The sequence below is a fragment of the Engraulis encrasicolus genome, chromosome 6 (genome assembly GCF_034702125.1).
Source record: "Engraulis encrasicolus isolate BLACKSEA-1 chromosome 6, IST_EnEncr_1.0, whole genome shotgun sequence".
Lineage (NCBI taxonomy): Eukaryota > Metazoa > Chordata > Actinopteri > Clupeiformes > Engraulidae > Engraulis > Engraulis encrasicolus.
Genome location: NC_085862.1, coordinates 32,939,398 through 32,945,618, shown reverse-complemented (window position 1 = coordinate 32,945,618; position 6,221 = coordinate 32,939,398). Strand labels below are relative to the sequence as shown.

Here is a 6,221-nt window from a genome sequence, read left to right as displayed (position 1 = left end):
TGCTGTAAGCTCACTCATCACCTGCTGTGCGTGTGGAGATGATGACGGCATGGGTGCATTACATCTCACTTACTATACCCACGCCGCCCCACACCAACACCCACACTGCTGCTGTGCCTGGGACTATAGCTATGGGAACAAAATGTTAGGCAGGTTCTCTCTCATCCGGATCATGATGGTAGTCATGCACATGGAGTCCGACAGATGGGGACAAATGGATCAGTTGTCCAGTGGTCCCGGGAGTGAGGAGCCCCAGAATCGGGCTCTCATTTACATGGTATGTATTGAGAGTGGGGGGTTTTCAGATGACGTTGTCCTGGGCTCTGCTAAAGCTATCAGTGGCCCTGCATGAGTGCATTACATCTCTCATGCTATACCCACACCCACAGTCCTCCTGTTCCGTGGCCTATGGGAGCTATGAGAACTAAATGCTGGACAGATTCTCTCAAATACAGGCGTCTCATGCACAGAGCTTGCTGACGCATAAAAAAGCTACGTAGGCCTACGTAACTTCTCATGCAAACTAAAAGTAAGCTCCCTCCGGTCATCCCTGGGCCTAGTTGATGAGTAGCCCAGTCTGCTTTGATTATATCGTCCTCCACCGTGAACACCACAGAGGCTGAAGCGCAGACATGGGTGACGCTAGGGGGGAAAGGCCTACGGTTATCACAGAGTATTGGTTACGAGTATTGGTTACAGTCCCGGGAGTAATCCAGGGTTAGTTGCATAGGTGGATGGAAGTGTGTGGGGACACACATTCTGACTTGCCCTGTACACTCAAGTAGCAGTGCTTGACATTAACTTTTTAACTCACAGGCCACTGTGGCTAGTGATTTTATTGAGTCACTAACAAATTTGTGGCGAGTAGAATTGCTGGATGGCTATTGTTTTTTTCCTTCTTTTTCATGATACTGCACATCGAACCTCAGAAGATGAGGTGCTAAAGCAAGAAGATTAGTTCATACCTTTCTACGTGGAAATAAATCAAACAAGTAGAAACATAGCTGAGCTTTTTCTTGAATTAAAATGCAAACAATTGTACGGTGCCCGCTGGGGTCCATGCAATATATTTTTCAGGGGTTTCAAGAAAGCGTTCTCTCAATTTTCAAAGTGTGCCCTCGCTTTATTACATCGTGCGCTCGTCTAAATAAAGCGTGTGCGTGTTTACATACACCGTGCGCTCGTCTTACTAAAACCGTGCGCTCACTGCCCTTCAGTCGTGCCCAGTGCCCACATTATATAACTCGTGAGCACAATAAACAAAAGTGTGGCCACGATTTGTAAAACGTGGCCACGACACTCTGTTTGGCAACAATAAATCCAATTTGCTTGAAAAGTTTGCACCTTGTAGAAAAAAATCTGTTACGATTACAGTGTTGGTATGGTTTCTGAATTTGAGCCCTCGTTTTAACCAAATTGTGAGCGCGTAAAACAACACAAACTTTTAGCTTCCACGTTTTGTCCCCACATGTGTTTCCCACTCCAAGCAGCCACGAGGTCACGCACAGCACGGGGCAGACATCTTCGTGTCCATCCTGGTAGGCATTAACGATAATAAACATAGTCTAATCGTTTGAGAATGTGCCTGTGTGACTTCTATTAACATGTTGGTTACGTGTTTTAAGAGAGTTAACCATTTCTATGGTCACTGACGGAGGGTTTGATGGAGCCGACAGCAGGCAACTTGAGGGACTCAGTAGCAGGGGTGTCGACGAGGAACTTATTGAGAAACTGGAAAATGAAAAGGTAGGTTATGCCATTGCATCCACTTTTCCTTTGGTTTTCATTTGGTCTCTGACAGTAGGTCTACGGTTGCGTGTGTGCAGATGAGGGCGAGGACTTGCCTATTTTGCAATGTGTGTGTGTGCAGCCCAATCTCAGTCATTTCGTGAAGTTTTCACGAAAAAAAAATGGGGAAATTAACTTTAAACTTCGTGGTGCATTCACGTTATTGCCCGTTTTTCGTGGTTGGGCAACGCTTCCGCTGCCTATTCATTTGAATTTGAATTGCCCGACCTCTGCCTAGCGACTCGTGGTCGGTATTTTCAGCTCGTGTTGTTGCTATGGTTATCCAAGCGTCTGCAAGGGCAGGGAGGGGGTGCTGACAGAACACGGCTGATACACTGAGGACTCACTAATTCGACGGCCTTTCGGTACTTACGCCTTATGTCATACGACCCTAAACCTAAACTTAAACATAACCCTAACCTTAACCCTAAACCTAAACCTAACCTTAACCCTAGACCTAACCCTAAATTGCTTGTTTGAAATGTTTGATTACCATGTGACGGTACCGAAAGGGCGTGAAACTAGTGGGTCGCTAGGCAGCAGTCGGGCAATTCAAATGAATAGGCAGTGGAAGCGTTGCCAAACCACGAAAAACGGGCAATAACATGAATGCACCACGAAGTTTAAAGTTAATTTCCCCATTTTTTTGTGAAAACTTCACGAAATGACCGAGATACGGTTGGTGTGTGTGTGTGCGTGTGCACGCACATTCAGAGCCCGCTGTCATCCGTTTCAGTGAGACAATTAAATATATCATGAAAGTCATAGCTTCGTTGGTTTAGCCTTCGTTACCTGTCCAAATATGAATAAAAACCACTGACCAACACATTGGTTTTGCTGATCTGAGTATATCTTTTCTTAGTTTTAGTGGTGCACTTTTGCAAAACCTTGTTTGCAGACTTGCACACTTGGTCTCAATTTGGAGAAGCGCACATCAGTGTCTGGCTTTAGCGATTCAGAAATGGTGATCTCTGCGCACACACTTCATGGTTGTGTTGTCTCCCTGTTCAGTCTCAGGGAACAGGCCCACATTTAACACCTGGCAAGCTTGAATATTTTAAAGGTGCACTGCGTAATATTTTAGTGGTTTATTTCCAGAATCCATGATGCTCATTCACAAATGCTACCTTTCATGAATAGTTACCACCACCATTCAATTCTAAGTATTCATTTTGACTGGGAAAATTGCAGTTTTCATACATGTGTAGGTGCTTCTTCATTTCCTCCATTTTGAATTTCCAGAAATATAATTTTTAGCTGCTAAACTTGCTGTACTTTGGTCATAATAGTGAATATGAATTTATTACTTAGGAAATATTCATGAAAAGATCATATTTGGCAACAGGCAGTTTCAATTAGCAGCATAGTTGCAATACCTACTCTGGGCATACTGTGACATAATGCATGTTTCTTGTGTCTACAGGAACCACTCACGGAGGACAGCATTTCCAAGGAAACTGCGTTGAGGATTAGATTCAGACTTAGCTGCAGAGCAAACATGAATATGCAACACCAAAGGAAAAAAAGCCAACTTGACAGATCATTTTTTGTCCCTCTACGGTTATAAACAATGTCTAGTTCTTTGGTCAAGCCAGTGTAGTGGGATAAAACGCCTTGGCCTGTTCCTCCCAAAACAACCACTAGATTGAGCAAATACATTTTACCCTTTGCCATGCAATACATTAATGACTGGAGTGGGACATTCTAATTAAACCAGGGAAGAGATGTACTGGAAGATGAGACACAGTCAGTGATCAAATATGCAGTGGATGCAATTGGCCACTGAGCGTCACCAGGTGTCTCCTTGTAAGTCAAAGGCATCTGCTAAATACTAATGTAATGTAATATAAAAAGGTGGTGCAGTCAGACCCTAAGTATGCTTAAAGTCATTGGGTTTTTTGAATTACATAAATATTGACCTACCAAGCGTGTGTGTTTTCTGCTATGCCAAGTTTTGATTCGCCACAACGCTTAAACTTGCTGACATGGTTCAACTACTTCAGGGAAAAAATGAAGTTTTAGTGTTCTGTGTCCAGAAATTGTGTTTCATCTTTCCCCTTCAAATGTACAGGTATGTAATTTTTAAAATGGAAATAAATACGGTATGCCAGTCTGTGGTGTTTGGACTAGCTGAGAGATTCACCCTTCAGCCCAGTCATCTTCGAAAACTTTTATCTGCGTTTCTGTACCACAAAAAAAAGAAAAAAGCATGACCCATCACAAAGTCAAAGCCAATATAATATCAAAGCAAATAATACAGTTGGGTGGGAAAAACAAATGTAATACAAATCAGACAAATGATCATCTGCATGACACCAACACATGCATTCTTTGGTATTTGATAGTGACATTAAATAAAAGCTGCAGTGAAAATTCAGTCTGACACACACACACACACACACACGCGCGCGCGCGCAAAGACACACACGCGCGCAAAGACACACACACACACACGCAAAGACACATACACACGCAAGTAAGGACACACGCACGCAAAGACAAACACACATGTGCTATACACACATTCTCGCACACACAAACCAATCATACAGGCCCACAACCTCTCTCAAACACGCTGAACATTGCCACTGCTGGCAGCGGAGACCATGATCCAGACAATACGCCATCCCAGACCACAACCGGGTGTAGTGGACCCAGCTGAGCCCAGGTGAGCACTGCAGTGAACACCTCCCTCTGCACTCCAGCGACACTGCCTCACGCCTGCGCAGTAAGGCATTCCACTGACCCTGTTGGCCAGAAGGAACCGCACACCCAACTGCCACTAGGAAAGCCCAGCCAGGACATCAGGACTGCCCCCCCGGGGTGACTACGTCCGCCATGCCCACAGTACCCAGAGTTCACCACCAATCTCAGACGTGCGCGGAGATCAAGTTCTCCAAGAAGAAAGAAAGAAATGTGCCTCGGCCAGAACTTGCTGGGAGACAGAGTGAAAGAACAAACATCAGAAGAGCGCTGTTCAGCCAAGCTTCTACTCTACTCTACTCTACCCTACGTGCAGTGGAGCTGCAACCATGGTGTCGTCGTGAGGATGGTTGAGGCCAAGGCCAAGCTGAACCCTCTTGACCACAACGGTGACCGTGTCAAGGTGAAGATGTACATGGCAGTGCTTGCAGTAAAGATGAAGAACTACTTCCACAAGCACTGCCGAATAAAGATCAAGAAGTGGCATCACCAAGTAGACAGCCAGACCATCTCTGGTGGAATACAGGGTTAAGTTATGGATGCCAAACCTTCAACTGAAACGGGAATTGGCAATATCTAGAGCAGCACGACTGAGATTGGTGATGGATTGCAGGTGCTGTGAATATAGCAGGCCAGCATCAGGCCAGTCCTGAAGACCTAACTGAAAGTTCCAAGTAAAAGTGTGGTGCACAGTTCCTTCAGTGACTAAGAAAGTCAGTAAAATACGTTGCTAAACAAGCAAGAGACATTATAACAAGAATGCAGAAGGAAACATTCAATGCACTACTCACCTGAAGTCAGCTGAAGGCACAACACCAAATTGCAGTCCAGAACAATGCACAGTCCAAGTCTAGAACTCCACCACCAACAGTAGCAGCAGTCCACACACGTTCTACACCCCACACATATATTCTAGACACACACACGCACACACACACTTTGCACTGGCCCACACTCGCAAACACACACACACACACTTTGCACTGGCCCACACTCTCAAACACACACACACACACACGCACACCACACACGCACACGCTTTGCACCAGCCCACACTCTCTCTCAAACACACACACACAAACACATGCATGCTTTGTAATGATGTACACCCAAAATAAAAAGCTGCAGTGAACATGCAGTCCCTTAAACACAGAAACGCATGCATCAAACATCCACATCTTGCATTGCAGAAAATAAAAATGAATTTAAAAACTGTTGAGATCATGCCAGTGAGCAAATGTAATGTAAAAAAAAAGATGTCCAAGTTGAATGTTCTAGCTCACCCCTGTCATTAGGTTTGATTCTGATCCCCCTGTCTTGTGTTAGTTGGTTTGTTCGTAGGTTTGGTTTTCGCCATTTCAGTGCACACGTGTTGATGGTTAGAATTAGTATGAGTGAAGCACACAAATACATACATGCATACTAGGGCTGCATGATTATGGAAAAAGTCATAATCACAATTATTTGGGTAAAAATTTGAATCACGATTATTCGCGATTTTAGCAGAATATTCATTGAAATTATAACAAAATGAAATATAACCAAGAATGACTTATATACAGGATGAACAAAATAAAACTGAATTGTAATAATTATATAAGGAGGCAGCCTGTCAGTATGTTCAACACCAGCCTGTCAGTATGTTCTGGCTTTAAGGACGCTCGAAGGCAGGTCACTATTGCCATCCTTACAGTGTAAATCACAATTGAAATCACAATTTCGATATCACG

The 6,221-nt window shown here is 44.2% G+C and overlaps 1 long non-coding RNA gene across 1 annotated transcript; it reads left to right on the top strand.

The window, feature by feature from the left end:
* The first annotated feature begins 1,469 nt into the window (after nucleotides 1–1,469).
* Nucleotides 1,470–3,914, top strand: LOC134450345 (uncharacterized). The gene is made up of 3 exons (XR_010035073.1): nucleotides 1,470–1,538; nucleotides 1,626–1,746; nucleotides 3,212–3,914. It is a non-coding gene; the product is annotated as an uncharacterized LOC134450345 (long non-coding RNA).
* The last annotated feature ends 2,307 nt before the right edge of the window (nucleotides 3,915–6,221 follow it).